The sequence below is a fragment of the Pleurodeles waltl genome, chromosome 3_1 (assembly GCF_031143425.1).
Source record: "Pleurodeles waltl isolate 20211129_DDA chromosome 3_1, aPleWal1.hap1.20221129, whole genome shotgun sequence".
Lineage (NCBI taxonomy): Eukaryota > Metazoa > Chordata > Amphibia > Caudata > Salamandridae > Pleurodeles > Pleurodeles waltl.
Window position 1 is genome coordinate 793761504 of NC_090440.1, and position 20886 is coordinate 793782389.

A 20886-nucleotide genomic window follows, 5' to 3' on the forward strand; every position below is an offset into this window, starting at 1 on the left:
TTAAACTAAGGGATAGGATAATAGCCCCGTAAGTAATAAGCGCGTGGGAAGGCCAAAGGTGATTGGGAATAAGTCCAAGTCAAATAGAAAAATCACTGGATAAGTAAAATAATAAGTAACATTTAGGGAGGGCGCAGTGAACCAGGGGGTACGTCAGAAGACAGTGAGGAGAAAACTGCCCCTAACGCGTGACAGGAGTAATAGGTACGCTTATAATATTAGGAATGAGGATTATATACAAACGATATGGAAGCGTAGGAAGGCAAGTGGGGGAAATACAAGCCAGTCATAAGTACTAGTGGAAGAGTCGAGGTGGCAGTTATAAAAGGGAAAGGCGCAGTATGCTAAGTAAATCACAAAGTGAGACGGGAGAGTCAACCGCGACAACCGCGTGGAAGCGGGTTCAAGCCTACCTGTTGGGATGGTGAGCCGGTCGTAGTCTGCAGAAAAAGCGCGTCTCGGTGTAACCGATGCTCCGCGCTCGTGCTGTTAAATATGTTGAATGGGCAATGACAGGGCAGAAGGACTAATTTGAAAACCGAATCGGAAGTGAGTGTAGAGGCGGAAAGGTGGCGGCCATCTTGAGATGGCTAAATTCATTAATAAAGGATGGTAAGTGTTACTGTGTTAAGGAATATGAGTGGTTAGAGAGTACATTAAAGGATAGTGTTTAGAAAAAGAAAAACAACCTATAGTAGTGGACATGCTGGTGCCATGAGTAGGTGAGGCAGATAGTAAACAAGGCAATATTGATATGTACAAACTGATGTTAACATAGTCATTCTACAATGATGTCCAGTGGGGGAATACAATGTAAACGAGTATTGGACAGTCCAGATAAGTGAGTACTGGCACAGAATTTAAATAGTGGTTATATATACAGGCATGAGTTTAAATAAACAAAATTAAATAAAACAACAAGGTAAGTAGTGTGGAGCCCAAATAGCCCCCTTGTGTGACCAAAATTAAAGTAAGACATAATACCATTCATCATCAGATGTAACGTGCCTGGTTGTGGCAAGCGAATATTAATGCATGGTTAAACATTTGTTAAATATACAGACACGGATAAAACATACATTTGTGCGGTGTAGTGTGGTGAAAATGTAACGACCCGGGAACCCCCCGGCCTTGTCCCATTTTAAGTCAGGAAAAAATGCAATTCGCGATCAGTGTTAAGTCCCTGTTCCACTGCACGAAGTTTTAAAATCCATTTCGCCTCACATTTTCGTAGATCCTTGGTTCTGTCCCCACATCTGGGTGAATTGGCAACATGAGCCACTCCATGGAACCTGACCTTGGTGAGATCTCTCTCACCCTGTAAAGTATTGAAGTGTACAGCCAGTGGGTAAGTGGTGTTAAAGTTTCTAATGGCTCTCACATGCTCCTGAATACGTTCCTTGAGTGGGAGTTGCATTGGGAGCTAAATTCTCACCCTCTTATGCAAATCTGTACATGGGCCAATTCGAGAAGGTACATCTTTGGTCCAACTGCCCGACACACATTACCCAACATGTTTTGTACTGGGGGAGATACATAGACGATATTCTGGTAATCTGGACAGGTAGTATGTCTGACCTTAACTTACTCACATGCCACCTTAACAACAATGAGTTTAACCTAACATTCACACATAAGGTTGACTGTGCCCAGATTGAATTCCTAGATCTTCTTCTATACATCACTGACAATAAAATAACATCCAGACTGTACAGAAAACCTACAGCCTGTAACTCCATTCTACACGCACAGAGTGCTCATCCCTTTACACAAATCAGAGCAATACCCTACGGTGAAATGGTCAGGGTCCGACGTAACTGTACCAACACTGAAATTTTTAACCAGGAACTCGAGAACCTGAAACAACGCTTTCGGGCACGGGGTTACACAAACAAACTCATCTCGACAGCCAGTAATCGCATCTCCTCCAAGGACCAACACTCTTTACTCATCAGAAGGACCAGAAAATCTCCCAAAACTGACTCTACCAGACGTCCTGTCTCCTTTATCACACAGTACAGCCCTGCCAGCAAAATGGTACATCGCATTCTCAAAAAACACTGGCACTTACTACTGTTAGACTCATGTCTCAAGGACTACATCAACAGTTCGCCCACAATAACACACAGCAGAGGACGTACACTTAGAAACATTCTGTGTCCCAGTTTCCTCGCCTCCCATAGACAAACACTCCCCCCTACCTGGATTCCAGACAAGCCAAAGGGCTTCTATAAATGTGGTTGCTGCATATCGTGCCCTCTGGCTCTCAACAAGATCACATCCTTTTCCTACAACACAAAGACCACCTACCACATCAATGACTTTATCAACTGTAATACAAGATTCACAGTGTACTGTGTTATCTGTGTATGTGGTCTTATCTACATAGGCAGCACAATACGCCCACTCAAGGAACGTATTCAGGAGCATGTGAGAGCCATTAGAAACTTTAACACCACTTACCCACTGGCTGTACACTTCAATACTTTACACGGTGAGAGAGACCTCACCAAGGTCAGGTTCCATGGAGTGGCTCATGTTGCCAATTCACCCAGATGTGGGGACAGAACCAAGGATCTACGAAAATGCGAGGCGAAATGGATTTTAAAACTTCGTGCAGTGGAACAGGGACTTAACACTGATCGCGAATTGCATTTTTTCCTGACTTAAAATGGAACAAGGTCGGGGGGTTCCCGGGTCGTTACATTTTCACCACACTACACCGCGCAAATGTATGTTTTATCTGTGTCTGTATATTTAACAAATGTTTAACCATGCATTAATATTCGCTTGCCACAACCAGGCACGTTACATCTGATGATGAATGGTATTATGTCTTACTTTAATTTTGGTCACACAAGGGGGCTATTTGGCCTCCACACTACTTACCTTGTTGTTTTATTTTATTTTGTTTATTTAAACTCATGCCTGTATATATAACCACTATTTAAATTCTGTGCCAGTACTCACTTATCTGGACCGTCCAATACTCGTTTACATTGTATTCCCCCACTGGACATCATTGTAGAATGACTATGTTAACATCAGTTTGTACATATCAATATTGCCTTGTTTACTATCTGCCTCACCTACTCATGGCACCAGCATGTCCACTACTATAAGTTGTTTTTCTTTTTCTAAACACTATCCTTTAATGTACTCTCTAACCACTCATATTCCTTAACACAGTAACACTTACCATCCTTTATTAATGAATTTAGCCATCTCAAGATGGCCGCCACCTTTCCGCCTCTACACTCACTTCCGATTCGGTTTTCAAATTAGTCCTTCTGCCCTGTCATTGCCCATTCAACATATTTAACAGCACGAGCGCGGAGCATCGGTTACACCGAGATGCGCTTTTTCTGCAGACTACGACCGGCTCACCATCCCAACAGGTAGGCTTGAACCCGCTTCCACGCGGTTGTCGCGGTTGACTCTCCCGTCTCACTTTGTGATTTACTTAGCATACTGCGCCTTTCCCTTTTATAACTGCCACCTCGACTCTTCCACTAGTACTTATGACTGGCTTGTATTTCCCCCACTTGCCTTCCTACGCTTCCATATCGTTTGTATATAATCCTCATTCCTAATATTATAAGCGTACCTATTACTCCTGTCACGTGTTAGGGGCAGTTTTCTCCTCACTGTCTTCTGACGTACCCCCTGGTTCACTGCGCCCTCCCTAAATGTTACTTATTATTTTACTTATCCAGTGATTTTTCTATTTGACTTGGACTTATTCCCAATCACCTTTGGCCTTCCCACGCGCTTATTACTTACGGGGCTATTATCCTATCCCTTAGTTTAACTTCTATAAGCGTTTATTATATTTTTTTGCCTCACACAGTCTCATGATTCTGTGGTCTCTGGCATACTTAATGCCCCGTACGACACTCTCTCTAACCAGTATTGATTCACTTATCTTGACATGCTTACATACGCTCGCATTTTGCTGACCAATACCTCACCTATGTGTTGGATTCCCTTTGGCACTAACTGACTTGCATAATTGCTCTACAAATATGGCGCATAGATATTTCACCAGCATTGCCTGCCTTATCTTTCTTAGTTGCCCGTAGGTTTATTTAAATTGATTTAGCGAGTTACCATTAATATATCTTTTGCTTTCCTCACGTTTACCTTGTTACTCACGTAGGGTCCCAAACCGAGGCTTATCAAGGCCTACCTTGCTTACATTCGTTTACTGGATCGTCTTTTACCTACTGCCAGCCAATCAAATCTCTACTACTCACGCACAACACCATCGATTCTACCCACTACTCACTTTCCTGGCCAATTGGCCCAGGTATGACTTTTTACCTCCCTACCCAACTCTTTTACGTACCTACCTCTTTTCTCCAATTACTCCACTGTCTGGACTTCACCTAGAAATCACTTTTCTTGGGGACAACACTTTGTGTGTATTATCACAATCCAGCACACGGTTTCTAATAAGGATTTGCTCTCTTCTTCCTCACTTCTCTCCTCTTCCTAACTGTCCTTTCCTTTACATATTGGACTACTGTTCACATTTTTCGCCACGGTTTGCCATGCCTGCTTAATTTTACTTCACGGACATGGATGTGTGTACACATTCACTTGGGTTTAGCATAACACGGGCACCTGTCCCTTTTGGACTTAGACTAAGCCTACTTACCCATGATTACTCCCACATACCTTGTACAACATTTACTGTTTTACAGCCTTGATAAAGTCACTTGTGTGACGAAACACGTGTTGGCTGTTCTTGGAAGACTACGTAAATCTGTGACAAATTGGGCCTACAAATAAAGACACTTGCATCACCAACTGAGGTCTCTTCAGATTTTTTACCCACCTCCGGAACCTGAACACCAGGGACACTTGTCCTTAATTCGAACTGTGATTTCACCATCCTGTGTGCCGTGGTCATTTTGTTGTTATTCCAAATGGGTAACACATAACCCCCCGCACTTGGCCCACTCCAATCCATGCAATTCCACATATAAATCTATTAATAAATTTACAACTGCAGTGTGTTTGCATTTTACTGTGGGAATACTTGGCCGCCTTTTTTTTATTGCATGCATGGACTCCTATGTTACATCACTGACCTTGTAAATCAAAGTAATCGGTCATAAATTACAATGATAAGGCTATAAAATATTATTACAGTGTCATAACTCATCCTGAGTCCCATCCCATTTTTCTTGACATGATCATAAATCATGATTAGGAGACATGTCATAAATCACAGTCAATAAGTGATACATCATCATGCCATGCATAAATCATTTTGACAGGATCATAAAAAACTTCGCTGCATGACAGGTCATAAACTTAAGTGGTTGACATGTCCTAAATTACCTCTGCCATATATCATTCAAGTCCTTGTCATTTGCTTGTCATTTTCCTGACATTCTTTGTTGATGAGGACATCCTCCCTGTCGCTTTTTTGGGTCATAAAGTTTTGTTGGTCTTTTGTTGGTTCTTTTTCTGATTGTGAGGTGGGTAGCCTCGTACTGCTACAAGGCTGAACTCGCTACCTTGTCTATCCATTTTGTGCCCTGCCAACCGGCGGGTCTGGGCTGCGAGTGCTGTGCTCAGCTTACACACTCATCAGCCTACTTACCCTGCTGGAAGGCATCCCAAGGTAAGTGGCCTTCCTTGGCACTGCTCTCCGGCGTGCCTCCTTTACCAACCGCCGCACCCCTTTTACCTCAACGCTGCCTCAGGGGCTCATGTCCCCAAGGAGCTCCCCCTTTCTTCCTTTGGGGTTTTGCTCCATCCTCCTCGTTTTAGTGGAACACTCAGCGCCCCAAACTGGCTCTCATTATTGCGGATCACTGTTAGGGCAATGCAGTCCTTGCCAGCATAACAGCCACCTTTCTGCTTGAATGACACCATTTAAAGGTGCTGTCCCCACCACACTGGTATTGAACTTCTTTTGTGATCCTGTACTCATGACTGGTACTAGCTCAGCAGCAGGCCTGGCTGCTAAGCTCCCTAAGCAAGAGCCCATGGTCCACTGCCACTACAGCTGTCAGCACTGAGTGCCAGGGACCCTTCCTTTGGCCACCCTGTGCTATATCTCCAAAAGAATTTAAAGGAGGTAAATATTTCCCGACAGCTGGAATAGAAAAGTCCCTCTCATTGTGAGGTTCTGTACCTTGACCATTACGCCACCAGCGACTCCACTAGAGGGAAGAGTTATCCAACAGTATTTGTCCCCATCAAGAGCCTGGTGACCCTGATACTCAGTTTCCTGGTTGCCTAGCCAAATGAGTCCTAATGGCCAGCTAGCATCTTGACGGATCATACTTTGTTCTGACCTTTTCTCAGTTACTTCTGCCTTATTCAATATATGTAAATTTTTTGCTTTAAAGCGCTGCACATAACCCAGTAGGGTGTCAGAGCCTGTTGTGTCACCCGTGTATTGCCTAGAGCCGATGAATCCTCTAGCGAACACTCAGTGTATAGGAAATGTTACCTAAGACAATGAAGGACTCCCATGTGTAGTATTATTCTTCCTTTGTAAGCCATTGTAATTAAAGAATGCCAGGTGAAGCATGAGCTCCAGGTTTAAAAGTGACCCACTGAATGGCATTAGCTGTACCCAGGAGGATGCATTTATACCCTCCCAACCCCTTCTCAGCAACCTTAATCTAATCACAGCCTGGGAAGCCAGAGTTCTCAACTGTATCATGCAGTCTGCATGCAGCCCTTTCATGCTGCCTAGATCACCATACTGTGAGAATCATCTACCCGTCGACTGGCGGATCCCTGTTGTGTTGCATGCAGTTACCCGCTACCAAGGGAAAGCCATTAAGTAATTCTGGTGCTGGAGTAGCAATACTAGCCATGGCTGTGGGAGGGTGAGTATGTTGGGCTCCCTCTGTAACCTTCCTCATACACACAGAATGTGCTCTGCTCCCTCCTCACAGTTAGGTGCAGGCAATGATCAGATCCTCTTTTGCCTCCCAGTGTGTCATTTACGCTTGCAGATGTCATAAATGAAAGAAAACAGGGGAGACAGTCACACACCTATTTTGGAGGAGTGCTGCAGCACACTGTCACCAGACAATTGCTTATCTAACCCCCATAAGAGCTCATACCAATAAGTGCAAATGTTTGTTTCCGTTATCCTCTCCAGGGTGGCCTGTGGGCATGTGCATGCATACTTTCCACTGCATCGAATGGTGTGGCTGAAAGTATACCTTGCATACTTGCAAATTACCTTGAAATGTTACATGATACCTCTAAGCACCGCATTGTAGTTGTGTTTAATCCCCTTTTTATAACTGGGGCTGCCCAGAAACCCGAGGAACTATCAAGATGCAATCAGAAATGCTGCTACACCCGAAAATGTAATCATAACACCCCAATTTCCACTCGAGGGCCACTGGTCACTCTCTGGGTGCTCATGTGCCCCCATCCGCCGCCTCCCCGCTGTGCCACTGCGACTTAACCGCACAGTGAGCTATTGTCTCCAACAGATTATCCCTGCAAATCTTAGACAGCACTGCACAGCCTTATTCAACATGAATTACGGATCCATAATGCTGTTATTGTCAATTTCCAGTTAATAGTCCAACTCTCACATGCTGGTGTCTAACTTGCCATACCAACTGAACTACTGCCATAGCATGGCAGTGATATGTCCCCTTATTGCTCAATATGCCCGGGTGCTGGTAACATCAAATAGGGGCCCACTATCCCTGAATGATATACACACTGTGTCTGATGACCGTGAGGCCTAGTTAATTGCTGCTGGCCCTTCTCAAAGCTGTCAGTCTGTTGCTCATGCTGCTCAGACTTGCTGTCAATTTCCAGCTTACCCAAGCGAAGCCCTCCTTATTAAAAGACCTGTGCACACCAACTCTGTAAATCCCCCATTAATGGGCTTGTTTCCTCAGTGTCACAATATAGCAGTCACTCTCCTGCACCCCCAGAACGTGCCCTCTACGACATGTTTGCTCTACCGCCTGCAAATTAATATTCGTATGTGCATTCACCCTCGCCAGGTTAGTCCAGGTAATGGATAACCAATCAGGGCCTGCCTTTCCATGTGCATGTCCTAGCATAGGCGATATCCTCCTGTGCAGAGGGGAAAGGCCAGTACAAACCTCTATGTATACCTCTGGCAGATTATAGAGCATGGGTTCGCCCTGACTGAATCAGGGAACTTCACCTGAGCAGTCATTATCTAATACCAAGAATTTCACTTGTAAACAGCAGGGGATTAAGTAGTTGTGCCCAGCGTTAAATCAGAGATTACACGTTCAGGGTATTAAGTAGGTGTTCCCAGCGACACCTGATAGGGCAAGTCTCTCTCACTGCCATTCTATAACCCTATTTTCCACTCCTGAAGCGCTGAGACGTTTCTACTCCATGGGCCACCGTATCAATCCAACCTCCCCCCAAGAAAGCGACACAGCCCTAGTAGCAGCCCTGTAGGCCCTCTCACATCAAACTACCAGAACATCCGCCATAGTAGCGGTAGCTGTCAGATATGCAGATAAGTTAGACCAAACGTTGCAGCGAGATACATTGCTTAGTGGCTTACGATGTCACTGGGTTCGCAACATCCCAGGAGTACAGACTTAACTTTAGTTCAGTTGGTGTCAGCAGTCCTACATCTGCTGGACAATAATAGCATCGAGACAGTGCCCAAAGAGGCATAGCTGCCCTGCACTGTGATAGTCCTCTAACTACAGGGGTCAGGGGGTTATTGTTACTTACTGCTTTCTGGCAGCGCACACTGTATTTTTTTACTTCAAACTCTTCCTCAAACTCCCCTTCAGTCCGTGCCCCCGTCCCTGTAAGCACAACAACCGTCATCACTTCCCTTTCCCCACAATGCTCCTCTCCGAATCGCCTCGCAGGACTCTTGGGCAAGTTTAATGTACTTACTACAGAGTCCTACAACCCCGCCGACCGGAGGAGGCGCGTAGTCATCAATTAGGAATTAGAGCAAAGTAAGCCTTTCATCCATCTGTAGGTTATGCAATAGGAACAGGCCTTGCTTACCTGCCTACTTTGCGCTTAAGCCACCAAGACACCCCTATGGCCATGTTTGTTTCCCTGATTACAAACTGTTGCAGTTGTGACCAATTAGGCTGCGGGGCTGGAACTTAGCTGCAAGCATTGGCTTTGTTCGCTTTAACACTGTGCCACTGTTCTGCCCATTGAGAAATGTGGTTCTTTTTGAGTTTCACCTAGCTCAACTCAAACTAAAGGTACTGGAGCGCGTTACATGATCCCTAGTTACGGTACGCACTACGGGTGTATTTTTTGGGGGGGCTGCGTGAGGGAGGGGTTAGGTGATTTGGCCAGGAACACTCGATGCTGCGCTGGCGGTGAGACTTCAATTTGACTCCCCGCTGTAAAGACTGTTAGCCACAACCGCTCAAGGGGCTTTCCCAGTGGAAACAAAGCACATATGTGCTAAATTAAGCTTCCCAGAGGTATGCAATACATCTAATCTAGCTCTTCCCCTACCCAGGAAGAGAGTGGGAAGCCCTCGGCTTGGCTGGCCATCGACCTCTCAAGTCACCCGCAGCAAAGCCAAAAGATTTTTTTAAATTATTTTTTCCAGCGGAAACTAAGCAACCTGCACGCGATCACACTAGGCACAGTCGACGCAGGGACTCTAACTTGGTTACCTGTGTTTTAGAAGTCTGACCCACACAGACTCCCTGGGCAAAAACACAGCACAACTACATTTGACTGCCCCTTTCTTCTTTCATGCGTGAGCTCAGGAAATGGGAACAAACGGGCAGACAAGCGCCGAGAAGATAAACAAATGACTGGAAAAATAAACACCGGCGGCGTGACCTGGAATAGAAACCTCATCTCTCAATGTGAGTGTCTGTGACCGTAACCACTAGGCCACGTGTAATATTAATTCCAAAATTGACTTTAAATGTGATCAGATTTATGAAATTGATTATTACTGGGCAGAAATGACCTGTTGAGTCATTTAGGCCAAAGGGGGACTTGAACCCTTGCTTTTGGAATGCTTATGACACCAAAGACTGATGACTATGCCTATGAACTATAGTCCCTGCCTAAAATCTATTTCCGGGTGTTGTCTCCACTTCTTACCATCCAGGACATATATTCATGGCCCAGGCGCTAGCGCATAACAAATTGGTGATGAGGGGGAAACAGTATCTCCCGGCTCGCCAACGAAAATGCAGACACCAACGGCTTCGGGTGCCCTATCGCCTATTCAAAAACCTGCTCACTGGGGTCTGCCTCTTTCCCTTGGCTGCGAGCCGCCCCAAGCCACTCACCTTTGCCTGCCCCTGTGCGCCCCACCATGTTGGCTCACCTGGGTGTTCTGTGCGTCTGTGACCCGGCCATCCCTGTCGCTCTGATCACCTCTGGAGGGGCTGCGCCCATGATGCTGCGGTCCCCTGATACCCCGCTCTAGCTGCAGCAGTCATGACAGGGAGGTAGCATTCCAAACGCATGCTCCCCCACCGGCTGGCCTCCACCCTCAAAGCAGAGTCACGTCTATGTGGTTCACTCCGGTCCTCTGCCCGTGTTCTCCAGTGGAGCCTTGGTGGTGCTCCCAGGCTGCAGAGTAGGCCCCTGGTACACGCCTGGAACAGAAACGTGGTGCTTTTGAGTCGCCTGTGCGCAGCCCCTGCCCGCAAGAATGTACCTCTTCTTGCGGGGGTAGTGCAGTCCTTTTCACCTTGGGTGTCCCAGCTGAGGACATGGTGGTGTCCCCCACATAGGGGGTTTAAAACATAAATTGCCATGCCTAGGCCCTCACTGGCTCTGTGTCTTTGTGCCACACTTGATGCCTGTTAGAAATGGGGTCTTTGGTTGGCAGTCAGGTTACCACCTGACCAATCAAGGACCCTCTCACCAGTCAGGGTAAGTCACACACAATCCAAATTATCCTGTGCCCACCCTCTGGTAGCTGGGCGCTGAGCAGTCAGGCTTAATTTAGAAGGCAATGTGTAAAGTATTTGTGCAATAAATCATGCAATAACACAGTATACACACCACAAAAATACACCACAGAGGTTTAGAAAAATATAGAATATGTATCTAGTTAAAATAAGGTCAAAATGATCAAGATCTGATGAAATATGAATTTCAAGAGCTGTAAAATAGTTCTTTAGGGAAGAAATAAACAGTTAATGCTTGGGTTTTCAAAGTACCTGATGTGTGTCAAAAAGTTCACGCAGGGGATCACAGAGGAGGATGTTGGAAAAAAGAGAGGGTATGCATCTGATTTTTCGGCACTCAAAGACGATGTGTCGTTTCTTTCCGCAACATGGGACTTCCGTCATTTCTTCGACATGAGGTCCGGGTTCCTCACTGCGGTGCGGGGATCTTCGTTGCACCCAGGGACGATGTGTGGAAATCCTGGGCATGCGGGGTGAAGTCACAGGCTTGCATCGTTCCAGTAGCGCGTTGCATCAGATTTTCTGTCATTTTCTGTCACACGGCAGGCGCTGTTTCGATCGTCTGTCTGAGAGTAGTGCTGCATCGTTCCGGCTCAGCTGTGCATTGATCCAGTGGGCTGTGTGGCAAATTTTTGGTCGCAACGCAGTTGCTGCATCGATCTTCACTCCAGAAGTCAGGCTGCATCATTCTGGTTTGGCTGTACGGCGATTTTCTCGTTGCGGTGCAGGCTGTGCGTCGTTTTCAGCAGGCTGTGCATCGAATGTTCGGCGCACAAAGATTTCTTTGCAGAAGGTGAAGACTTTTTGGCCCTGAGACTTCAGCAACAGGAGGCAAGCTCTATCCAAGCCCTTGGACAGCACTTCTCAGCAGAGCAAGAGGCCAGCAAGGCAGAAGGGCAACAGCAAGCCAGCAGTCCTTTACAGAAAAGCAGTCCAGGTGAGTCCTTTGGGCAGCCAGGCAGCTTCTCTTGGCAGGTTGCAGGTCCTGGTTCAGAGTTTCGTTCACAGGGGACATCTTGTCCAGAAGTGCCTGCAGAAGTTTCTTCAGAAGCATCTGAGTTGGTAGTGTCAGAGACCCGGTTTAAATACCCAAATGTACCTTTGAAGTGGGGAGACTTCAAAGAAAGAGTGGCTTAGAAGTGCACAAGGTCCTCTTTCAGTTCCATCCTGTCTGCCAGGGTCTCAGGAGAGGGTTTGGCAGTCCATTGTGTGAGGGCAGGCCACTGTCCTTTCAAATGTAACTGTCAGGCCCTCCACCCTCCCAGCCCAGGAAGACCCATTCAGTATGCAGATGTGTGCAGGTGTGACTAAGCATCCTGTGTTTGGGGTTGTCTGAGTGAAATGCACAAGGGAGCTGTCAACTAACCTAGCCAGACGTGGATTGCAAGGCACAGAAGGATTTAAGTGTAGAGAAATGCTCACTTTCTAAAAGTGGCATTTCTAGAATAGTAATAGTATATCCAACTTCACCAATAAGCAGGATTTTCTATTACCATTCTGACCATACTAAATATGACCTGGTTACTCCTTTCAGATCAGAATCTACCACTCAAACAGTATATGAGGGTAGCCCTAATGCTATCCTATGAAAGGAGCAGGCCTTACAGTAGTGTAAAACTAATTTAGGGGTTTTACACTACCAGGACATATAGAACACACATGTTCATGTCCTGCCTTTTACCAATATAGCACCGTGCCCTATCGGCTACCTAGGGCCTCCCTTAGGGGTGACATATGTAGAAAAAGGGGAGTTTAAGGCTTGGCAATTACTTTTAAATGCCAAGTCAAAGTGGCAGTGAATCTGCACACTTTGGCCTTGCAGTTGCAGGCCTGAGAAATGGTTAAGGGCTACTTATGTGAGTGGCACAACCAGTGCTGCAGGTCCACTAGTAGTTTTTAATTTACAGGCCCTGGGCACATGTAGTGCACTTTGATAGGGACTTAACAACTAAATTAAATATGTCTATTCGGTATAAGCCAATGTCACCATGTTTTAGGGAGAGAGCATATGCACTTTAGCACTGATGAGCAGTGGTAAAGTGAACAGAGTCCTAAAGCCAGCAAAAATGAGGTTAGAAATAGAAGGAGAAAGGCAAAAAGTTTGGGGGTGACCATGCAGAAAAAGGCCATTTCTAAAAGCACCCTTTTCTTCCTCCTGAGAGAGGGGGAGACAGATGCCCCTCCCTTTGTTGGTTCACCACTAAGGTGGCTAAAACCAGTAATTTCTGGGTTCCGTTATTGTGCCGCCCCTTTGTGCCCCGTCAGCGGGGCCTCTGCCGCTCCTGGCTTTAGGAAACCACAACCTACAACCGACTTGGTCTTGCTGGCTGGGATTTGAGTCTGTTTGCCTAAGTCTTGTGAGAAAGACGGTCTTATCCCAGCAGTGGACAGATGTTGCTGCTTGCACTATAGGTTCTGTGCCACGGACTGACTCTTTAAAATAAGGTTTCCCTCCATTGTTCAATACTCCCCCACTTTGGTGGCGTAGACCGAGTTAGATATCCCCAGCCTTCACCCAGAGTGCTGTATATAGCCATCACTCTGCAGAGATAGAGAAAACAATCGAGTGTTGGATTTATTATCACCAAATATACTGTATGGATGAGAGGAGTTATAAGAACCCAAATACTAGGAAAGGCAACGATCAAGAATGGTATGGAAATACCAATCACTAAAGTTACTTGGTAAAATTCTACTTTACAGTCGTTCTGCTGAGCTATGAAAAACTTTCCCCGCATACCTTGGTACAGCACGTGACTGGGCCACGTGCATCAGTGGGAAAATGGTATTGGGTCGTGCAAGAATCTCAGTTGAAACGACAGCCCCCACATTCCCAGTGGTGGACCCGCGATAATATAGTTTTGTGCCTGGTTACTGTCGCTGACAAACAGAGGTTGCATGACAGCCTGATGCTGGGAGAGAGTGAGTGAGTTAGTGAGCTCAGTTGCATATGGAACTTTTGCGAAGCATGATCGTTGGCAACCGCATATAGAAGTTGCATTTTATCAAGGAGCGAGGACTCTGTTAGTAAATCGCAACGCTCACTCTTATTGCTCTGCAGTTTGTTTAAGCATCTCTCTACGAGAACACACTGAATTAGTTCTATCCTACCGTTGTAACAATGCACACTACAGATGTTAATAGGCCCTACAGGCTTACCCTCGAAACATGGTTAGGATAGTTATTGAGGCACTATCTCCTAATTAGCACGAGAGTGCGCCATATTTTACAGATCACGTCACGTGTCGTGATGTAATGAATGATGAACCGCACAATCCCACTCTCGCGGGGATTGGAAACTACAAGGTGCCCGTTGTGTGTAGACTGGCATACAAGATAAGCGTGGACAAAATAGGACGTGTAGCAGCAAGTGTATGCTGGAACTCCTCTCATCCATGGCAAGAGGTCGGTGATGGTTGCACGCAGCCAGTTGCAAAAACTCTTGACAGAATTTTAGCCAACTATAGAAATTGTGAGGTGGTGCAAATCTATTGTTAAAAAATAGTATTCAAAGGACCAGTTTATATTGACACTGCACTAAATGTGAAAGTGGAGGCAATGATGCACTGATAGGGTGACCAGGCGCCCCGGATTTTCCAGGACAGTCCCGGGTTTTCATCGGCTGCCCCGGTAGATTTCGGGCAATTTAGCTCATTTCCCGCTTTTTAGAGAGGGTCTCCTGAAAACTGTGGGAGGTGATTTTTGTTGTTTCCCAAAGAAGAGATAGCAGGTGTTATCAGAAAGCAAATTAAATAACAGGCGTTATACTGCCTTAAAAATGCATTTCATTTATGTTCTTAGGGGCATATTTATACTCTGTTTGTGCCGGAATTGCATAGTTTTTTTTACGCAATTCCGACGCAAAACGAACTCCATATTTATACTTTGGCGTTAGACGCGTCTAGCGCCAAAGTCCATGGAGTTTGCGTCATTTTTTAGCGTGGACACCTACTTTGCGTTAATGATATGCAAGGTAGGCGTTCCCGTCTAAAAAATTGACTCCGAGGCATGTGCACTGTATGTACATTCCCGGGCAAAATTCACGCCCGGGAGTGGGCGGGTAAAAAAAAATGTTGTACGGCCGCTTTTGCGCCGTTTTTTAGCGCCTGGACAAGGCAGGCGTTAAGGGACCTGTGGGCTCGGAAGGAGCCCAGAGGTGCCCTCCCATGCCCCCAGGGACACCCCCTGTCACCCTTGCCCACCCCAGGAGGACACCCAAGGCTGGAGGGACCCATCCCAGGGACATTAAGGTAAGTTCCGGTAAGTATTTAAAAAAAAAAATTTTGTGGCATAGGGGGGCCTGATTTGTGCCCCCCTACATGCCACTATGCCCAATGACCATGCCCAGGGGATAGAAGTCCCCTGGGCATGGCCATTGGGCAAGGGGGCATGACTCCTGTCTTTGCTAAGACAGGAGTCATTTCTATGGGGGTTGGGAGTAAAAGAAAATGGCGCAAATCGGGTTGAGGCGAAAAATTTGCCTCAGCCTGACTTGCCCCATTTTTTGGCGCCCAAGCTCCATATCCCCCTACGCCGGCGCTGCCTGGTGTAAGTCGTTTTTTTCCACGCACACCAGGCAGCGCCGCCGGCTAACGCCGGCTAACGTCATTGATTAAATACGGCGCTCGCATGGCGCTTCAGAATGGCGTTAGCCGTCGCTAATTTTTTTGACGCAAAACTGCGTTAGCGCAGTTTTGCGTCAAAAAGTAAAAATATGGCCCTTAGTGCCTCTTCTCAGGGCTTGAAATGGAAAAATATTCTATTTCTGAGAAGTGCCGGTACTCTCCATATAAAAGTATTACGTTTTTCTTCAGAAGTGCAGGTACTCTCCCTCTCAAAATAAAAAAGCACTGCCTCTTCTGTGATTTTATGATGATGAGCGCTGTCATTCTGTGCGCTCGGTTGAAGTACAATTGTAGTCCTTCTTATAATTTTTGTGTATTGTCCTGGTTTTTGGCCTTAACATTCTGGTCACCCCATGCACTGATGGCCGTGGTGTAAAGAAACTTGAGCCCTTCCCCAAACCCCTCCAAAGTACCTGGAGGGGTCCCCTCCTCATGAACTCAGTCAGGGGCCTGCCGCCGTGCACAATGTTCTGTGCTGAAGGAGCCCACTGGACCTCGGTGCTCCCCTGCACCGCGGGGACTGTGGGGGCCTTTGTTATGCCACTGACTGATGGAGGTTGACTAGACTCTTGTCTGTAGTCACTGGCAGAAACATTCATGAAGTCAGTGCAACTTCTGAATCAGACCCAGAGCTTGGACCGCACGGCCAGAGGCAGGTGATGACGATCACTGTGTCAAAAACATAGGGCCTCATTTATAAGGCCCGTGGCGCAGGGCGGTGCAGCAAATGACTTGCTGCGCTTCCCTGCGCCACCGGGCAAGGGCACAAATGCGCGGTATCTACAAAATATGACACATTTCTGTCCTCTGCCCCTGCACTGCTTCACAAATTGCTGCCATGCGCCAATGCAGGCACCCTTGCACCATCGTGCAAAGGTCCTGGGTTGTGCAGTTGATTGTTTTTGTGCAGGAAGGGACACATTCCTGTTCAAAAACAATCACAAGAGGTGTTTTCCACTTTCTATGTGTGCTGCATAGAAAGAGGAAAAACGTGGAGAAATAAAGATATTTCTCCCTGTTGCCTCACTCTTATGCCACCCCTGAGGTGGCATAGGAATCTGACGCATTCCCAGACTTGTAAATATGGGAATGTGTCAGATTCCTTTGGGTTCTATGGGTGTTGCGTGGGAACACCCCAAGCAACACCCATGGAACGTCCCTTTCACGCAGGGTTATGCATGAAAGGGGTCCATATTCACAAGTCTATGAAAAGCCACGCAAGGTCGCTTTGCGTGGCCTTGTAAATATGAGCTGGCACAATGTGCCACTGTAGCATCAAAAAAATATGATGCTCCGGTGGCGCAGTGTGCAGCTGGGGCCTTGTGAATGAAGCCCATTGTATGTTAGGATGTGATGCATCAGACATATAAATAGTTGATGAAGAACAATAGCAAAGTAGCTAATAATGAAATGTTGTTAAACAGGTGTTAGTCTTTTGATAATTGTATTTATATATCATTTACTCCCCCTGACAGGGCATAGAAGCGCTTTTCCGCAAGTAGCACACTACTCCGGAACGCAAAGGTAGATTAATGGTGGATTAGTAGACAAAAATATAAATTGTTATTAGGAGTGGTAGACATGGGAGTCTGGTGGTTGGACGAATTGGGTAAAAGGTGGATAGAGGAGAGAAGAAGTAGAAAGGAATATTTGGGAGTTCACAGTAGTAAAAGAGGTTTGGGAGGAGTCAGAGAGCCTGTTAGTTGGATGAATAAACTAAAGAATGGCTACAGTGAGGGTTATTTGGGAGCTCATAGTAGTAAAGAGGTTTATAATGAGTCAGAGTGGAGGCAGGGAATACTTTGGAAGAGGAAAAGGATAAGTCAGAATGATTATTTGGGGGGATTAGTTTTTTTCTACAGTTAGAGGAAAATATATAAATATGTAGATGTATAGGTTGTGGGTAGATGAAGCAATGTAGAAAATACTGCTGAACAAATATTAAGCACTGGAGTACCATATGACACAGATGCTTCTGTTTGAAGAGAAAATATACGTGGCACTTCATGAGTTGTGGTGGTCAGATCTGGTAGCGAATTAGATGGCACAGTGAACTAAGTGACTCCCTCAAGGAGCCTACCGTATCGAAGAGGGTTGAAGTGGGCTGAACAGAGCCAGCCGTCCCCCAAATGGTGAGGTTGACACATAGGCTTCAGTACAGATGGGCAGCTGTATCTAGGGCACAGTGTGGCACACAGACTGTCAGCTGTAGAGACATTAACCTGAAAGCCCCACACAGGTCCATTGGGCCAGCAGTGATGATTGCACAGGCAGGCTTAACTAGGAGAAAAGTTCACATTTTGCCTCGTTTTATCATCTTTGCAATTGTATGTACACATACAAAGAAGAAAATACCTTAAAGCATAGCTTTTGTGAAGGAAGGGGCCCCTTCCTGCACAAAAACTATGCTGAGTATGAAGCAGTTACCCTCCCCCTATGGCAAAAGGATGCTTGTTTTTGGCGTGTGGCAACCAGAAGTGTGCCAGGGCAGGGAGAGAGCGGAATCATGCCACTTCCAAGTAGATATGGTGCAGTACTGCTCTCTCCCATTCACGCAGTGCATTCGCTCTTCTTGCTGCACTGCACTGTGTAAACCTTTTGTAAATACACCCTGTAGTTTTTTCGGCTGTGCAACTGAATAAGATGATGTTTCAGAGGGCATGCACAAGCAAAAAAATGTATCTGATCCCCATAAATTACAAGACTCTAAAATGCCATACGTTTACAAAATTCCATAATCCCCTTCTGCATTTAATTACGAAAACTATTACGAATATCCAGCCTTGTGCATTGCTAATGAAGTCCAAGTTAGATATTCAAGGTTTCCGTAAACAAAATAGCCAGTGGACTCAAACAAAACATTCACATCAAAATAAGGAAACTTTCCAACAATTGATGGTACACTGTCAGCATTTGGGGATGCAGACCGTTACCACTGCATGTACAGGAAGATTTCCCTCATTAAGTCAGTGACATAAAGATACCAGTATGCGTACCTCTGAAAGCAGTACTGTTCCTTGCAGTTTTCAATGTCCACGTGAGGATCCATCTTTGAAATGTGCATAGGCTTAAAGATCCTTAAGGAGTTTACGCACAGTTCAGAATGATAGTCACTGGCAAAGAATCCGGGGACGCGATGTGATTAAGATGAATATGAATGATGTATGAATAATATCTGCGGATCCAGGAGCTCATGTTATCGCTTGTTCCAGAAGCTGCAGTCTTGCAGTGCACGCAATATGAGGTTGACAGGAAGCATAATTCTTGCAACACGGAGTGATGAAGAAAGAGGGCAAGGTTTAACCCACACCAGTTCAGGTTCCTTGAGATCACCTATATAGAGGCCATGCACCATTTTTACGAAATACACAATCACTGTGTGCCGTATGACAAAAGCTACTGCTGTGAGCACTTATCTTTTATAGGTCCACGGCAGTGTTGTTAGCACGTTTGACCTTAATAAGTAAATTTACAAGGGGACACAAATAGGTCGATGACATTTTTGACTCACATTTAAGATGTTCTTAAGATTATTGAAGTACATAATCAATAATCAATACACAATAATCAATAATCAACATCAATCAGTAACACCAATAATCAATGGAGACAGTTATTGTCACACACCATGGCCGTTCAGGCATGGATAACCACATCTTTAATAAAAGTTAGAAATATTTATTTCCCTATATTAACATTGTTAAGGTCATGTAGATTAATCTCAAAATCAATTGAAACACATACAGAAACAATGCTGGCTGCCCAAAGCGGCAGAAGAAACGTAGTCTAATCAAAGGTTGAACTACAACACATTCTAAAGCTATGGTGCAAATCAATAACAAAGTCAACTGCGTCAAAGTAATTACATACTGTTAGAAATGGGGTTTTTGGTTGGCAGTCAGGTTGCCCTCTGTCCAAGCAAGAACCCTCACTCTAGTCAGGGTAAGTCACACACAATCCAAAATAAGCCTGTGCCCACCCTCTGGTAGCTTGGCACGAGCAGTCAAGCTTAACTTAGAAGGCAATGTGTAAAGCATTTGTGCAATAAATCATACAACACCATAATATAACACCACAAAAATACACCACACAGTGTTTAGAAAAATATATAAAATTTATCTGGGTATTTTCAGGTCAAAACGATCAAAGTTGCAATATGAATTTGTAAAGATATCACTGAAAAGTGATATAAAGGGCCTGATTCTTACCTTGGCGGTCGGCGGAGAGGCGGCGGTCGGACCGCGAACAGACCGGCGGTCCAAAAAATGGCATTCTGACCGCGGCGGTCACCGCCGCGATCGACCGCCACTTCCCCACTCCGACCGCCACGGCGGTCATGACCGACGGGCTGGAGTTCGCACACTCCGGCCCGGCGGTCGACCCAAGACCGCCAACCGTATCATGACCCTGCTTACCGCCGCGGTTTTTGGCGGTCGGGAACCGCCATGCGAACCATGGCGGTAGGCACGATCGGGGCCAGGGAATTCCTTCCCTGGCACTGATAGGGGTCTCCCCCACCCCCCACTGCCCCCACGAGTCCTCCCCCCACACCCTCCACCCCCCTGCCACCCCCCAGAGGTGGTACGAACCCCCTGCCCCCCCCCACCCCGACATGCACATACACGCACCCCGACATGCACGCACCCCCAACATGCACATATGCACACCCCCTACACACACACATACACAACGGGGGCACATACCCGCACACATACATGCCAACATGCGCACCCGCCGAACTACACACATTGCCCAAAGGCACAGCAGCACCCCCCGCCCGCATGCACGCACTCACACACCCCCTCTACACACCCCCATGCACGCACACATCACACAACACCCCCCCACCCCCTCCCCTCACGGACGATCAACTTACCTTGTGCGTTGGTCCTCCGGGAGGCGACGGGAGCCATAGGGACGTGACCGCCAACAGGAGACCGCCAACAGAAGACCGCCACACAGAAATGTGGGTCGTAATTCTGGGGGCGGTGTTCTGCAGGCGTGGCGGTGGAGGTTGACCAGTCTCCACTTTCCCGCCGACCGCCAGTGTGGCTGCTGGCGGTATTCCGGCGGAACGCTCCCAGCGGTCGGAATACGCGCAGCGGCATACCGCCACGGTCGGCGGTCTTTACCGCGGCGGTAACTCGGCGGTCTTGCGAAAAGACCGCCAAGGTCAGAATCAGGCCCAAAGTGTCTTAAGTCTTTAAAAAGCAAACAAAGTCTCTTTCAAGCACAAAGTACCTGGTTTCTGGTGGAAAATCTCAGAGGGCCACAGGAGAAGAGATACGTGGCAAACTGGTGTGTGCGTCGATTTCTCCCCAGCACACACGGACTTGCGTCGCTATTTTTCA